Source organism: Euprymna scolopes, chromosome 21 (assembly GCF_053919585.1).
Source record: "Euprymna scolopes isolate OS-2025 chromosome 21, ASM5391958v1, whole genome shotgun sequence".
In the NCBI taxonomy this organism is placed as follows: Eukaryota; Metazoa; Mollusca; class Cephalopoda; order Sepiida; family Sepiolidae; genus Euprymna; species Euprymna scolopes.
Genome location: NC_136502.1, coordinates 81461439 through 81479857, shown reverse-complemented (window position 1 = coordinate 81479857; position 18419 = coordinate 81461439). Strand labels below are relative to the sequence as shown.

The 18419-nt window shown below is 33.3% G+C and overlaps 1 pseudogene; it reads right to left on the bottom strand.

Annotated features, from left to right (window-relative positions):
• Positions 1 to 17651: 17651 nt before the first annotated feature.
• Positions 17652 to 17801, bottom strand: LOC145243306 (U2 spliceosomal RNA; annotated as a pseudogene).
• Positions 17802 to 18419: the final 618 nt, after the last annotated feature.

The window sequence follows — 18419 nt, the reverse complement described above, 5'->3', positions numbered from 1 at the left end:
CTGGGTGATCAAAGATTCAAAGATGGGTGGTCTCAGCAATAACAGCAAGTGCAGGTTCTATTACACAGAAATAGAGAGTGTGAGCCACCTGACATCCATCTGTAAGGTTCTGGTAGTGGACGGCTACTATATGATGCAACTCAATGGAGTGTGTAAATATCTTCATTTGGCTATCTGTAAAAATTGAATGCAGCAGTATATCCCATAGACATATACCAGAAAGAACAGTTGGAAATAAGTCATGCAACATCCACTATGACTATGCAATTCCAACAGGTATGTGCCTAGACAATGAAGATATTAAACCTGACATAATGATATGGGCCAAGAAGGAGAAAGAAGCAACCTTACTGGTAGTTAGTGTCTCGAATGATACTGGGTTAAACAAAGCTGAGAGGGAAAACAAGGAAATACCAAGGTCTTATGTACAGAAAAGAAACTAAAATCTTAGAAAGATCGCCATCATTTCAGTCTGACTGACTTAGTGCTTAGCAGAGATAGATAAAAGGCATGGAATTAACTTTAGCTATTCGTAACTATAAAATTGAAACATTAATGTACGCACGCTTATTGGGTAGTTCAAAGAGTTTGAGCCGACATTTTATATCACTTTTACCTCAATCCATGAATTACATGTCATTGCTCATGACTAAATAAAACAAAAATTAAATTATAAATCATTTTTGAATAAGGAGTCACAACTTATCAAAATTCAAAGGCCACTTGAAAATAAGAGCTGATGAGTTTGTCAGGTGTCTGGTAAGATGATATCATAATTATATAACTAGCAAATTTACCTGGTTAACCAACTGCAAGAAAAATATAAATAATTACACTTAAAGGGACGGTTAGAATCACAAAAAGATCCCTCAGTTGTAATGTATGAGATAGTGGGTAAACGCCTGGCATCCGATAGGATACCCTATCCCCAGCTAGAATAAAATAAGATAATCGAAATAAAAATAGGTAAGCATTTACTTTCATATCGCATTTATTATAAAAAAAATATTTAATTTGATATAAAAATCATTCTTACAGATATGAATAAAATTTCCTTTGACAGAAGAGTCATTATAAATAATATATCGGACATTTATTATAATTGCCCTGTATGACATTTTTATTGGAAAATATGTTTATTTTAAAACTATACCGCATTACCATATGCTGCTCCAGGCAAAGTGAATGCAAATTTATGGTCACATGGCAGCAAAAATTTACGTTTGCCAAGGTACAGGTTCAAATATTTCAACTATGAATTCAAAAACAAAATTTATACATTACGTCATGGCAACACCCGTTTTTATTCTTAAACTAGTTCTACCTGCGCGGCGTTTCTCCGGGATGGAATTAAGTTAATTTTAATTTTTATTTGTTTTCTCATTTTTAACTTAAAGTAAATAATTCTCATTATATTCTTCAATTTAATTTAATTTATTCCCCTTGCCGACTTTCATCGTTAAGTGATTGTTTAAAAGTGTTTTATTTTAACTGTTGTCCGAACAGGACTAAATAATTATCTTGTTATATTGTCAATAACACAGTATAACAATAACAAATGAAAATTGGCTAATCAAAAGTAAAGTCTAATATGTCAACTTAATTATTATTTGGGTCTAACTTTTAAAATCCGACAAGATAACTTTATAATAAGTTAGATGTACTCTATATTATAGTCTATGTTTTTTTAACATAAAACTGACATATACATTAGAATCCACTTCATTTCAGTAAATTATTTAACTTCATATGTCCTTGGCAAACTAGTCTTCTGTATGTTCTAAGAATAAAGACGTTTTCTCAGCTATCCACTGCAATTTTCTCAAACTTGTACCGTTTATAGATTAGATCCCTTCCTCTGCTCTTAGTGTAATGATGTAGGTGCTTTCTGAAAGAACTCACTCTGTTTTTAAATAATTCTTATCCATTATTGGTAAGAGTCATGAAATTCATAACCTTCAGGCTAATACTTAATAACTAAGCTTAATCAACTAATAAATAATAACCAACACGTTTAATCAAACTTGACTTCAGACTTTGAAACCACAACCGCAACTTTAAATTTTTTTTGCAATACATAATTGAGTTTATCTTATTATTACGAATTACTAGCAGGGACACTCGACGTTGCCAGGGATTGAATGAGTATCAACAGATATTTCACACTCCGATATTTTATTGTCATAAAAATTTGTGAAATCGCCCATTTTTTCAATCAAATCGATAGATTGCCTGCTCTAATTAGGGGCCTACTGTGACGCACCAAGAGGAAGCTTCACATGCCTCCCCACAGTGACTTAGTCTACAATACATTGTAGTCTACATTGCACTGTAGAGAACCTACTTTTGATTTTATAAAAAATATTTTTATATAACGGTTTGCATTAAAATTTAAAATGCAAAAGTCAAGTATCATGGTTAGTTGTGCTCTAAACGGAAACATTCATTTCGAACGCGACTCACTACTGTTGATTTTATATGCCGGGCCTTTCTACTTGTATGGTGACGATGACTTGAATCAAAATTTAAAATTCAAGAGTCAAGTGTCATTGTTCAATTGTGCTTGAAACAGAAATGCGCCCCTTTCTTATCAAAGAATTTATTCTTGATTTTATACGCCAGGCCTTTCTGCTTGTGTGGTAATAAAACTTCTCAAATGCATTTGTGATGTTAGGCTGTATAATGCGTTAACTTTAGTCAAAATTGCCTGTTCGTTCCTACATCGGATTATTTCGATCATCGATTATCGATACTGATCTGAAATATTGATACAAAATCTATCTAAGAACACTGCCAGATACATATAGTATTTTTTTTTTGAAATTTAAAAACATCGGCCCAACCATTTAGGAGTCCATAGGGAATGAACAGACACACACACACGTACACATACACACACGCACACACGCATACACGCACACACACACAGAGTTCCTTTTATATAATAGTAGAAATCAGTATTCATAATAATTCTTTAACTAATTGTTAATAGATGATGATGATGATGATGGTGATGATGATGATGGTGATGATGATGATGGTGATGATGATGATGATGATGATGATGATGATGATGATGATGATGATGATGATGATGATGATGATGATGATGATGATGATGATCTATCTTTTTCTTCTTTTTCTCTTTTAGGTTATCATATCATAGTATGCAGTTAATAATAAACTGAACCAAGAGATATACCCAGAGGTAGAGAATCAACTAAAATAAAGTCACTTTCGAATCCAGAGTCAATTTTAAAAAAAAAAATCCAACTTTAATCTCGAACTGAAAGGTGTTGATGGTAGCGAAGTGGATATTAATGTAGATTGGTAACCTAGTGTGCCAAATTCAATTTCTGTCAGTTTCATAGCATTTTTGCTATTGATGTTTGCAACCTTTATTCGGCTTCTCTTTTATGAACCCGATTCTAGAAAAAATTGCCCATCCAACTCCCCACTCAAGTCGCTCTTCTATAAATCTGGTTCTTATCATAGTTGTGCCTAAATCTTTAGTGGCAATATACCTTCTTTGGTGTATAAGAACAGTATAAGAAAAAAAATGCCAACAACACAATTGAATCTGTGCAAAAAGTCGTACAATGCTGATTTATATATATATATATATATATATATATATATATATATATATAGAGAGAGAGAGAGAGAGAGAGAGAGAGAGAGAGAGATTCAGCCACTCTGATGAGTCGTAGACGACGAAACACGTGTCAGTGAATAATTATATTTTAAAAATAATACATATGCCGCTCCCCATTTGGGGGTACTAAACTGGTCAAAGGAAACATTATTCCCAACTTGCATTTAGGTAAAAATGCACTTCCATATAAATAATTGAATGCATTCAATACGTATCGCTAACAAAAACAAACAAACAACATCTCTCTCTCTCTCTCTCTCTCTCTCTCTATATATATATATATATATATATATATATATATATATATATATATATATATATATACCTCATGCAAAAATTGCTGACTCCAAACACAAACTCTTCACTTTTGAGGTGAGGAGTCATGCTAAAAAAAACGTTTGACTTGCAATTTTGAAAGTCAGTTCAAAAGAAAAAAAAAAACAACCTGAGTCTGACTCCTGCGGAAATTGCCGTTCCGACATGACTGCTGTACTGTTATAACAATCAAATGAGACGAATTATGAGCCGTAGGCAAGAAAACGTATGGAACTTGCTCATATATGGATTTGTTTATTTTTTATGTTAGTACAAACTATCCTGGGTTTTCAGACCCATGGCTGTTTGGCTCGCGGCAGTAACTTTCACAGTCCATGTCTTTTTTTTTTGTATTATTTTTATTATTTGTTTTACCATTTTCATCTTGGTTATTATTTTCGCAACGTTTTGCCCAATGTAACCCTCCCTATTCTTCAGTTGTATATTTTCGAACTTGGGAAACTTTATGTCGAATTGGAGAACCTTGCTACAAGCGATAATAACTAAGAATAACATACATCTAATTAATTAATGCTTCTTTCCAGTCTTCAGTGACAGAACGAGAACAATCTACCCCTTTTTAAGTTTAACAAAACAAAATTAGGCACAAAGCCAATCAAAAAATGGGGCGTGGAGAGTCTATGTTAGTATGCCTTTGATTTGTCTATGCTAATCCTTGTTAGAGTTCTCGTTCACCATAATACCACATTTACACAAGAGGTCGTCTTACTTAAGATTCCCATATCAATTTTTTTTTTTTTAAGAATATATATAATGTGTATAAAAAATTTCTTCTGGACGTTGGATTCTACAATTTTGGACATTACTTTCGGTATTGGAATTATTAATCAGTATGGAATATAAAAATAATCTTAATCACTATTCCCGGGACACCCTTCGAATCGTGCATCTTGGAATACATATCTTTTTCTTGATTAACACAATTCTCGTGTTGGATCATCTTTTTTTTTTTTTTTTTTTTTTTTTTACACAGTGATCACCACTTATCAAAGCCCGGAAGCCACTCAAGGATAAGGGTTATTGCAAGTACATTACGTTAGTGTGGAGATTTGATGAAGTGTTTATTTAAGGGGGCGGTTCATTAGGAATTTGTTAACATTGGACTTGAAGACATCCAAGTTGTAGAAATTAAATTCATGTCCTTATCTATGTTTCTTAAAAAAAAAGAATTAACTCTAATTTTCAATATATGCGCTAAATAGCAAGATTTGTGGTTAATCATAATGATTATTTTGCTAAATACATTGCCTCTGAAGATATGGACCATGCTTTGAAAATCCATGGATTAAAGAAAGAACTTTACAATTTCTTGTATTCCTTGTTTCAAGCAATACATTTTTTTGCTAAAAGATTCTGTATTTTTACTTCACAAGATTTTACTATAAATCCTACAATTCTTATATATATATATGTGTGTGTAAAAATAAAATTCTAGAAAAAGTCCATTTATTTATAAAAGCCTACTTTTATAATTTAAAAATTATTCAAATGAAATTCTCAGTCATGGTTATCTGAGGACTACATGAAGCTTCTCTAATTTGCATATTCCTTTGAAAAACAAACGTTAATTAATTATTTATTAATCATTTATGGTTTATTATTAGATGATTGGTTTTATTCTACTATTATACTGAATCCCATTTATACATCGTTTATACAGTCTGCATAATTGCATAGAACTTAAGATGAAAACATTATACTGCACGGAAATCTTTTTATATATATCTTGTCAGTGCGTGTGCGAAAACTCTCTACCAAAACTGCCCTCTGAATATTTAGTCCACAGATTTGAAAATTGATATATAGTGTACTTGGGCCTGTAGCACACTTTCGATTTGGTTTTTAGCCAGAAAAAGTCGCTGCTAAGAGGTCAGAATTAAAATCAAAACAGTTGACCTTGGCAGAGTAAGTCGAATGAAACAATACCCCTGCTATTATTTTTGTGCATATGCAAAATTAAACATTCATGGCTCAAAGTCACTTAATTCTTAACTTTTTGGATACATTTGTCAGTAAGTCAAACGGTAATTATGCTGGAGTGATAAATAACGCCTAAGGCTGGAACACTAAACGTTCTGGTTTTGATTCTAGCGGAAGTCATATTTTTTATAGGCTTTGAAATCATTATTATATATTGGATAATAATCGATAGAGAATCAGTTCTACAGGTTGGGGCAGATCAACTTGCTTATTTTCGTTTATATTTATATTTAAATAAGCAAGTTGTTCTGCCCCACCATGTATAACAATAAATAAGAGACCTGCATGAATTAAAATTTATTTAAGTGCATTTTACGACCGGGTAACGCCGAGCGGCATGGTTATTATGTATAATATAAATCTCACCTGTCTATTTAAATGTATGTATGTATGTTTGTATGTCTGCCTTAAACCTTCGACAGAGGGGACGGATTTTCACGAGATTGATATCATTCTGAAGCTCAACCCTTCAGAAGACAAATATCTAAAAATTGGTCAAAAACATTAATTCCTTCATCCTGAACTGGGCATTTTTGTACAGGGAGGGGTCGCTTTTTTCGCCGATATTTTCGGAAGTCATCCCCTCTTTTCGATTGTCTAGCCTTAATTTAAACCTAAATCATTTCCAGTTTGGCGATGGGCGCGACAGTAAACACGTTAGGTTTTTTTTTCATGTTATTTTCCTCCTTTGTGGTATGGGTTTGAGCCTACCTGCTTACCGCCATTTTTTTTTTTGCTCAACACACTCCTTCAAACACCCGGGCAACGCCGGGCACCCTGGCTAGTATAAGATAAAACTAACACATACATGAATGTCAAGGTCATAATAATTCACATTAATATGGTTATCCATCATCTTTGGTTTGCTTATACATATTTGTTATTGGAAGATGCATATCTACATGTGTTTTACGTAATAAAATGCTTTTCTAATAGCAAATGTGTATAGGTTAGTATAGTATTTGGTGCGTGTGTTGATTGATGATCCATTAAAGCCAACGTATTTCAGGTGAAAATATTATTACGTACTTACTTGTCATGTTGAAATTGGTTTAAATTCCAAAAGTTACAAAAATTGATCCCGTAGAAAAATAATTACAAGTAAAACAATAGAATTTATCGAATTATCGAGTTTTATTGCATGTTTTGATGTGGAACAGTTGTGGGACCAATTCTGTACGGCAAACCAACGTATCTACCTTGGCTTGAATTGGCTTAAATTTAGGGTCCGCCATTTTTAAACACAATATGTAAGAATGTAATTGTGGATGTTTTTTTTCTTAAAACTACATTTAGCACATCTACTGCTTCATTTTCTTGTGAATTTATACTAATTTTTGCATCACAAGTAAGTACGAAATAATGTTTTCACCTGAAATGCGTTGGTTTAAAAGATCAACAATCTACACAAGCATCTAGTATTTAATTATTGGCAACAAGTTACAAATGTGACACATGAGTTAATATCACCCTGTTATCTGATGAGCTAATAGATACTATCGGTACTTGGACCCATTTCGGATTCTAAACCGTGCAAACAAAATTGAGAAACATAAAAAGACCATAAACCGTTAGTTTTAAAGCTTTAAAATCTCATCTGAAGTGCCTAGTTGAATGTTGAATAAAATTGCTTTTCTAAAGAGACGATAGAAATTTGGTGATTGTGCATTCAATTCCTGGCTTCGTTATCAGGACTTAACAAATCTGTGACATGTCTAAGCATCGAGAGTAGAATTAAGCATGATTAAATAAAGTGTCCGAATTTGAATTCCCAGAAGGCGACCGACCATCACAGACATTTGAAGAAAGCTGGAAGGCAGAACAACTGAAGGATAATAATCAAGACAAAAACATTGGAATATACGATAATTCCTCATAACACAAATTTATTTCAAGACTGCAAATAAGAAAGACATTCAAAGTGTTATGTACCCAAGATAGAGTTTATATTGTAGTCTTCAATAAGGGCCAGGGTTTATTGTTTCTCGGGTATATTCATGAAGAAGGACAATGACAAATTAAACTTAAAATATGTAAAAGAAAAATAAGGATATTGTATGCACATTTTAATGTAGTTTTTTTATATAACGCCTATGTGTTTCAATTTCTTCACAAACAGGTGGTTGTCATTTTGTATATGTTTTCTTGGTTACGCACAAGGTTAAACAAAGTTAAAACAAAGTTAAAACAAAGATAGGTGATAATAAATAAATAGTTAAATTTACACAGAGAGACACGCACAGATACACACAGAGAGACACGCACAGATACACACAGAGAGACACGCACAGATACACACAGAGAGACACGCATAGATACACACACAGACACGCACAGATAGACACACAGAGAGACACGCACAGATACACACACAGAGACACGCACAGATATACACACAGAGACACGCAGCGATACACACACAGAGACACACACAGATAGACACACAGAGAGACACGCACAGATACACACAGAGATACACACACATATACACATATATACGCTGTGTAACCATGAAACACTTGCGTCTGTAGGTATAAATGAATAGTTATTATTTAATTATTATCAAGCCCCTTTAAGAAGACTTAAAGATAAGCACTGTCTGCGAAACTATAACTAAGGCAATCAACTAGCGTCTATGCATAGTTCACGACTTCCGCTCGTGCGAACACTCTAGATTGTCATTGTATTCTCTTGAATTCGACGTTTAATAGTTCTTAGTTCCCTTCATTCCTGTCGTAATTGTTTGGTGGCCCTGAGGTAGAGGCTCAGCAAATGGAGAAAATGGTGGCTACATAGCTGGGTTCGAATCTCGTGACTGACGAATTGTAATCCTATACTGATGATTGCGTAAGTATGAAACATTAGTGCTTATAGGTATAAATAAATAATTAGTATTTCCTTTTTGGCTAGGGTCTCCTTGAAAGTATTACTTCAAGTAATATCTATCAGGATTTTTCATCTGAATTCTATCAGTGTCTTATCTCGCTTATATATATATATATATATATATATATATATATATATATATATATATATCAATCACATTACTAAATATTAAATTAGCTCTAGGATATTTACCTATCGAGCTTATTATATATCTAAATTACAACGAGCACTTTTTCGTTCCTGTATTTTAATTAAACTAGTAATTTCACTATTACATTAAAATACACTCTACTCTTTAGAGTATTGTTCTAATCTCCTTTAAATTATATATATATATATATATATATATATATATATATATATATATATATATATAGTAGATATATATATATATATATATAAAGTAGATAAAAGTTTGATTTTTTTTTCAAGAGAATGTACAAATTATTTTTTGTCAATAGATGTTAAAAAAATAAACAGGAAAAATACTCCCATCATTAACTAATTAATTAATTAGTTATGCAAAAGAATGAATAAAATGTTAATTTAGTGTTTCAACATTTGGACAATGCTCGGTTGAATCCGATGATTGCCGGTCGAACCCTAACCATAATTGGAATCGGGGGGGGGTCAGATTCTGCATGAGTACCATTCTTTTTAATTTCGTCTTGTGTTTGATTTTTTGAGTGGGCTATCAGCGATTGCAAGCTAACAAATTTAACCAAAATGCAAAAAATTCAACAATTAAATAATTTTAATAAGTGATCAGCTTCTAATACAAATCCTAGTAAATCAATTCCCCTTATTGGTACGGTTGTTGTAAAAATGGAACGGAAACTTAAATTTCGCTCCGTTTTAATAATTTTTTTTAAATTGTGCCCCCCAATGAATATAATGAAAAGAATAACATTCAACAATTGTACTTTATATATATATATATATATATATATATATATATATATATATATATATATATATATATATATATATAAAACACAAAATATTAAAAAAAAAATGTTATTAACGAAAGGGAAATAATTCCATTTTTAAGCGAAAAAAAAGTGCGTTTGATATATTTTTTATTATTTTTACACATGTCCAACTTACTTTTCACATTGGAAATGTCGACATTTATAGGTTGTCGGGTATGTTTACAACGAATAAACACTCCAATCTACCCATGTAAAGAACAGCTCTCGGAATAGACACCCCAAACCTCCCCATGTTAAAAACGGCTTTCGGAATAGACACTCCTAACCTTGTCAGCATACCTGAAAACCTATAAAAGTTGACATGTCGAATGTGAACGATGAGTTGGACGTAATGTAAAAATTTACCGAATTTAAAAGGGAACGAAATTTAAATTTTCGTTCCATTTTTACAACAACAACCGTAAAGCAGAACATTCGATGCAAATTTTACTTAACTTAGTGTATTAATGTTATTTTTATTTAAGTAAAAATAATATTTAAATTCCTAAACTCCTTTCACACTAAATAATTTAGGGGACTGAAATAGGAATCTAATTGAATTTTAATTTCCTGAATAGTAAAAAGATGATCCAGTCCACAATGGTCGATTTGCTGTTAATATCCATTGTTTAGGTACGGGCAAAAATAATTGTTTTTGTAGGTTTCCGACAACTTTTTGGTTGTATTTGAAAGATTAAGAACTAAACTTAATTTCCTAAAGGAAAAAAATATTTGTACACGTGAAAAAAAGTTATGAAAAATGTTTTCACAGCGAGCTTACTAATTCAGCTAAATTTTGAAGTTAAATAAATTCATTGTAAAAATCCTTTAAAAGATAAATAATAGTTTTCTGTGTCTATTTAAAGATAATTAGTAAAGTAAAGCCCTAAGATATTGAATTAAATAAATAAAAAAAAAAGAAATCACTAAAAATGCTAAAAATAACATCGGTAGTGCGAGAAATTCATTTTGCTTCGAGTTATATCGAATTCTTTAATACGGAGTTTAGGGGCTATTTTCATAATGTTCCTGTAGAATTTTTTTTATTGTTACAAATTACGATGCTTTATTTATATATAAAAAAGCAAAAATAAACACATTTTGTTTACATTAAGCGAGACTACCACGGCCTGTAGTGGTAAGTGGTGAGACCAAAATGTCCTTTTAGTGATGTCACGTGATGGCAGGCGGTGATAAATAATTGTCCCCAAATAAGAAAAAATGTCCCATCGTACAAAGAAAACCTCTATTTATTAAAGAAAAATTAAGTGTAATGTTATAATTAAAAGAAGATATATAAATACACGCATTGGTACAGTAAACATATTATACCAAAATGTCGAAGCAATCGTCCAGTGGTTATGTAGACTACTAATAACAAACGAACCAAGAATTACATATATATATATATATATATATATATATATATATATATATATATATATATATATATATATATATATATATATATATATATATATATATATATATCCAGTCCCCACCAACTTCTTCAGTAGGGACTGGATATTTTTATGGAAGCATAAATCGTAAAATTGCCAGCTCATCAATGAAACAGCTGTAATGGAAAAAAAAATCCAGGAAATAAACGAAAGTTATAAAAAGAAAACGTGAGTCTTCGAATTTTCAACAAAATTTTGCACTATATATATATATATATATATATATATATATATATATATATATATATATATATATATATATATATATATACTCGTGAGAAAAAAAAAATGGGCCAAACAAATTTTATACATTTTATTGCACTAAAAGCTATATTGAACAAAGAACAATTAAGGAGGAAACTTAAACAAAACTAATAACACAGAACAAGACATTTACTTTAATAAATGCTTAGTATGGAATCGCATTCCTTTTTGATTTCTTTAAAAGCTCAATCCTTTTAGACATGCTCTCAACCAAAGTGGAACACTGCGAAGAGGAGATGCTATTCCATTCGCTTTGCACAGCTTCCCACAATTTGCCATTATTCGAAAAAGTTGTTCCATCCAATGCACGAGATATTATGGACCAAATATTCTAGATTGGGTTTAAATCGACTTTTACCTAGCCAAAATATCACATCAATTGAATTATCAGAAAATCATTTTTTGTGACTTTAGCAGTGTGTTCGAGGGCATTATCATGTTGAAAATAATGTTCCAGCATATTCCCAGCTTCTGGATACTTAGTAACAGTTCTGTTTCTAATATTCGAATGTATTCCTTTGCATGGATTGACTTCTCACATCTAATAAGTTCCCCAACTCCTGCTGCAGTAAAAGTTCCCCATACCATTATCCCTCCATTCTCGTGTTTAACTGTCGTTTTTATGCAACTTGATGAAAATCTTTCTCCAGTTCTTCGATTGCACCATTCGGGAGCATCAGGAGCATCACTAACAAGTCAAAATCTTGATTCATCTAACCATCTTTCTTGCCATAACACGAGAAAAATCTCTTTCTATTATTGATGTTCTTCTTAGATAAAAATGGCTTCTTTGCACACCTTTTAGAAGAAAATCCTATTTCTTTCATTCGTCTAGATATTGTATATCTAGAAAGCGGCCCCTGTTTTGAATTCTTTGCTATGGTCAACATAAGTTTTCTTTCAATCCTTCAAAACAGTTAATTTAAGCCTGTGGTCGTCCTTCAAAGTGAATGCTCTAGGTCGACCAGATCCAGATTTCCCTTTTACCAAGCATTCGACTTCGAACCTTTGACCAATACGCCTCACTACAGAAAAAGATGTTTTCATATTTTCTTTTCTTAAAATATAAAAAAATATCAAAAATCTGCTTGTAAGTCATTTTGGACTGCTTTAATCCTGCAATTCGGTTTTTTATATCCTCACCAAGATGCAGTCTTTCCATTTTTAGGATGAATTTTTTCACTTATTATATGCTATAATAATAATGATCCGCAAAATAGAAATTTTCAGTTAAAATTTACAAAAATTCATGGAAAAATATTGAAAAATTAATTTCTTCCTTCTTTCACTCTTGGCCCATTTTTTTTTTTTTTTTGCTCATGTATATATATATATATATATATATATATATATATATATATATATAAATGTGTATGAATAAAAAATAAATACGAAAAATATATAAATGTTTATATCTTTTCTGTATTTATTTTCTGTGTGTTGATATATATATATATATATATATATATATATAAATGTGTGTGTGTGTGTGTGTACGTATCGAAAGATTGAAGTCATTTAATATTTTTTGTATTGTATAATTGTATTATATCAATAATTGTATTATATTTATTACTCACTGTTGTTTTATATTTCTGTTTGTTTATATTAGAATATATTTTCGTGGCTTTTTTCTTCACGTTAGCAATGAACTAAGTCAGATATTGTAATGATTTTAAAACGTTCGTAATGTGTTGAATCTCATCATCCAGATATTCTAAAGGCAAGCAAGGAAAAAAACAAAAAAAAAATAAACAATGATCATGCCACTTTTTATTTTTTCATTGTGGTGCGAGTAGTAGTGAATGTAATCGTTTTTGTATGTGGTCTTTCTATGTTCTTTGAAACTCAGATCGTTTTCTGATCTGATGATGAGTATATCTAGAAAAGCTAGAAAGTTGTCTTGTTCGGATTCGTGTGTGAATTTTGTGGATGGTTCTACTGAATTTAATTTATTTCTAAGTTGTTCTATGTGTGCGTTTATGGGGAGAAAAATAAGAATATCATCTATATATCTAAAGTATGTGGAGTTTTTAGCTAGTCTGAATTTGAAAGAGTTGGTCTCTAGGAATTCTAGAAATAAGCAAGCTAGTACTCACTCCGCTAAGCATAAACATATCACGAACGCTTTAAAAACATCACAATATCCGACTTATTTCATTTCTAATGCGAAGAAAAAGTCACGAAAATATATTCTGAACATTAGAACAACAATGAATAAGTAACTATAGAATTTTTGCTTATATATTATATTAAAAAAAATTAACTTGTCAAGTCATCCATTGAGTTCGGGTTAGATCGTTTGGATCAAGGAAAGGTGAGTTTGCGAAGCCAGTCAAACATTTAAAAAAAAAAAGAAAAAAAAATCCAAAATAAATATCTCACTGGCTCTTTCTTATGACTATTGGTTAATAGTATTACTACTTGTGACAATATTTCCTTTTGTTTATGATGGTCAGTTCTAATTTTTTTTATTCTTTCCTTTCTTTATTACCTTTGACTGTTAATAAACAAAGAGAAAGAGAGAGAGAGAGAGAGAAAGAAAGACAGAGAGAGAGAAAGAGAGACAGAGAGGTGAAAGCCGAATGATAGATATCATATAAAATGGCGCTTACTATAACATTTCTGGACACCCACATATCCTTACTTGCTTGGCTTCCAACTGTGCACTGTTTATTTAGTAAACGGATATATTTCTTCCGGCATCGCAGCAGGTTATTCTACATCAACACGTGGATATTATTCTTCTGGACAGATTTTAGCTGTCAGCCACCTGCATAAATTCCTGTCATTACGGTATCCCACAGACAAATATTCAACATTTATAGAGATGCGATGTCTATATTCAAAAATCTATGAGAGAAAAAAAATCATATCTATTTGAATTTTCTATTTATTTATATTACTTCAGTAAGTTTTGAGAAATCAAGAAATTCTTAACACTAAAACACTACACTTCCTTTCTCTAATTAACCACAACTATCTTATAGTTTATCTTTATCGTGCTCTTTTCTCAATTTTGCTGGATTCCAGGATAAGAATTCATCTGGTCTAGTAGAGTGTCCCGCTAAGTGTTGCTATGTTTTTTGTTTTTGTTTTATTACATTTTCACCCCAAACAAGGCACATCGCAACTTTGATGTAGGGGGCTACTATCAGGGACATAAGCTACAGGGGTACTATGTAGGGAGTTGGGCAGCAAGATGTCAGTTCACGTTACATTTGAACTTCTGCATGTCAGTACAGTTGGGGAAGCAGGGTCCTGGAAGGGAGTTCCAAAGTCTAGCAGTTCTGGGGAAGAAACTACTGGAGTAGAAGGCTTTCTTACATCTAGGGATCTCTACTGTGAAAGGGTGGGTTTTAGCTGCTTGTCAGGTCTGTCGGAGGTATTTACGTCGAGGAGGTACAAGTGCTTGCAGTTCGACAGAGCATTCACCGCTAATGTACTTGTAGAACAGCAACATTTCGTCGATTGGAGAGAGGCTGAAGCTTAGATGACAGTTTGGAGACTCTCTTAGATGACAGTTTGGAGACTCTCTTAGATGACAGTTTGGAGACTATCAGGTTGGAAACTCTCTTTTGAACCTTGTCCAAGAGCGAGAGACTAGTAGCAGATGCACCAGCCTAAATATGACAACAATACTCCATACATGGGCGAATGGTGGCCTTATATAGGTACAGGATTCTTTCGGGTGTAAGTAGCTTTCTAGCACAGTAGAGAGAACCTACTTTCTTCCTATCGGTCCTGGCAATACTCTCAATGTAATTGTTCCAATGGTCCAATGAGGTCGTAAACTGGCCCACACTACAGGGCTTCAAGGTGGCCTTGGACAGATGCTGGTTGGACTTCCACGCCCCCCCCCCTATATAGTTTCTCTTTGTACATAGCCTCCTAAATTCTCACTGACTTTTTCCCTTTCGTAAATTTCTAGAAAAACATGCACTATTCCTCAAATAAGCTAGTGTATAGACGTGTTAAGGGAATCATATTTTGGACGTTGAATACTATGCTATTTTGAACATTTGCTCAGGGTTTACTTGTAGGATGAAGTACTCTAATGCCAGAATTGTCCTGATAAATCCTTGTACAGAGACACCAAACACACCCGAGAATTATGACTAGTCATTCAAACTCTCCTTGAATACTATAGATATTTATAAGTTAAGTCAATTAAAGAAGCCTATTTAGAGGTGGTAGAGATATATAACATAATGCTGTTGACACGGCAGTGCCCGTTAGATGACCGAAATTAAGCAACATTGAGCCTGGTCAGCACTAAAATGGGTGACCATTTGGGAATTCTAGATGCTGTCTGTGCTCTCAGCTTATTTCGGTATTGTTTCCGATTGTTTTGGGTTTCTCCTTGTCACTGGGCTTAAGTAGTGACGATTCAGGAGAGGTGTGCTTAGAGATTGTGCAGGGAGTATCCATTGTCTTTCGAGACTAAATGAAGGCATTAAAATTTAAGAATGTTAAGTTCCATCTTAAATGAACATCTTGGTTATCAGTAAAATGTTTCTTTATTCGATGTGTATGGCTAGCTAAAGAGGATGACAAGGAGGTTAATGTCAAAGGTCAGGTAGACTGGGTCAATCCTTATGGTTTTTGCATTCTGGCATTGTCTGCTTGTGAACTTTCATTAAAAAAAAAAAATCAAAAAAACACATAAGTAACTAAATTGATTAGGGATATTTCCTGATCTATTACTCAACCAAATACACGGTGGAACGATAAAATTGTCCCCTAGAAAAGACGACATGATTTCATTTCCATTTGATGAAAACCGGTTTTCTTTTTCGTTCAGACCATCTATTAGTTGGTTAATTGTGTACAAATCCTGAGGGGAACTTTTTATCATGTCTGAAAGTGGCACAATTTTCAATGACTGAGATCGGAGATGTACCACTCATGTTCTCAACCAACCCAAGTTATGACACCAGGACCATTGCCAGCACCTTCAAAATGCAAATCCAGGTGGTTAAACACTTGAGGGCAGGGCTTAATGAAGTTTCCGGCCACTGTTATGGTCTTTGGTGTAGTTTACAGTGAGGGCCACATCATGCCACCTAACATCTTGAAGTCGGCTTCAAAGTCAACACCAATGTGTACCTGGATGTGCTGAAGAGTGTGGTGATGCCTTGGTGCAATCAGGTGACTGCTGGCAGGTCCTGGATATGGCAGCAGGACTCGTTGCTGACCCACAAGTTCAAACAGACCCAGGCTTGGCTTCAGAAAAAGTGCTACGGCTTTGTACCTTTCTCTCACTGGCCCCCACCTCCCCCGACCTAAATCTGCTTGACTGCTTTGTTTACTCATATATCGAGAACATTACCAACATGACCTCCCACAACACCAAAGCCAGAACTGGGAGCATGCCTTTTTCACAAGCGCCAGCATGAGCTTGGCGAATACTTGATGATCAAATCAAGTATTCGCCAAGCTCATGCCGGCACTTGTGGAAAAGGCATGCTTCCAGTTCCGGACCTGTATTGAGGCGGTGATTAAGACTGAAGGCGGCTACATTGAATAGCTGTCAACTCTACTACATACTCAATTTACCTGAATTGATTTTTTCTATAAGATTTTTAAAATAAAGCTGTAGTGTTGTTTTCTTTAGGGCGACACTTTTATCGTTCCACCCAGTAACATTAGAATAATTCATCTCCTGGCATATTATTCATCTGTTTATTCTTTAACTCACTTGGTCTAAAACATTAGTCTTGTCATGCATAAAACCATTTAATATTTTGAAATTATTGTTACAAATTTAACTTAGAAAAAGAAGATTCTGATGTTAGAAAATTCACGTTATATTCATACTATTTCAACAAGGCCGATAGTCATTAGTCGCGTGCTCTCGTGTAATGAATGAATACGTGAATGTAGGATTGACATGAAATTCTTAAAGATAAACTACAATGACCGAAAAATGGGCTGAAATGACTTAAATAAATAAAAAGTAAATGACTTAAAATGATTTTAATGAGCTTAAGGATGAATTGAATGGCCTTAAGAATGACTTGAATGCTTAAAAAATAACTGGAATCTTTCAAAAACAACTTGAATGATCTGGAGAATGACTTGAATGGCTTTGAGACTGATTGGTTGTAAAATGGTTGATCATTTTACATTAAATTAATACAGAAAAGTGATCCCCCACTTTATATAACAAAGTTACAAGCATAAGTACAGCATGTAGTAAGATCAGATACTACACTTTGATCTTGGCCAAAAGACCAAGAAAAGGGTATTTATTTGCTCCCCCACCGAGCAAATTAGGCACAAGACCGATTTTTAATGTGAGGAGTGAAGGGGAAATGGGGACCAACTCCCCAGGGAGTAGGGGAGCTAGATACTGACAATTGGTATGAAGGGTTTCCGCTACATTGACCAAGGTCTTATATGTGGGGTTTCCCCCACATATGGTTATTGCTTGCAGTATCTGCCGGAACAGATGGTGTTTATTTGCTCCCCCACTGAGCAAATTAGGCACAAGGCCGTTTTTAATGTGAGGTAAAAACCAGCTCACCTAAAAGGGGTCACTCTGGTTACCAAAAATAATAATTGTCCCAGTATAGAGGGTTTCCCCTCCATTGACTGGTACAAATTATCTTAAGTGCAGTATCTGCCGGAACAGATACTACACTTTGATCCTGGCCAAAAGGCAAAGAAAAGCTTAAAAAGCTAAGAACAGCATCTATTATTGATCTTAACCAAAAAGGCCAACCACAAAAGTGTTATGTACAGACCGGCAGACCGACCGATGGACAGACGGAGTGACTTATAGAGTCGCTTGCACACGACTAATAACACTCTTATTAAAATACTCACGTGATCCCAGAGAGAATTGCTAACCAAGTTCTCCAA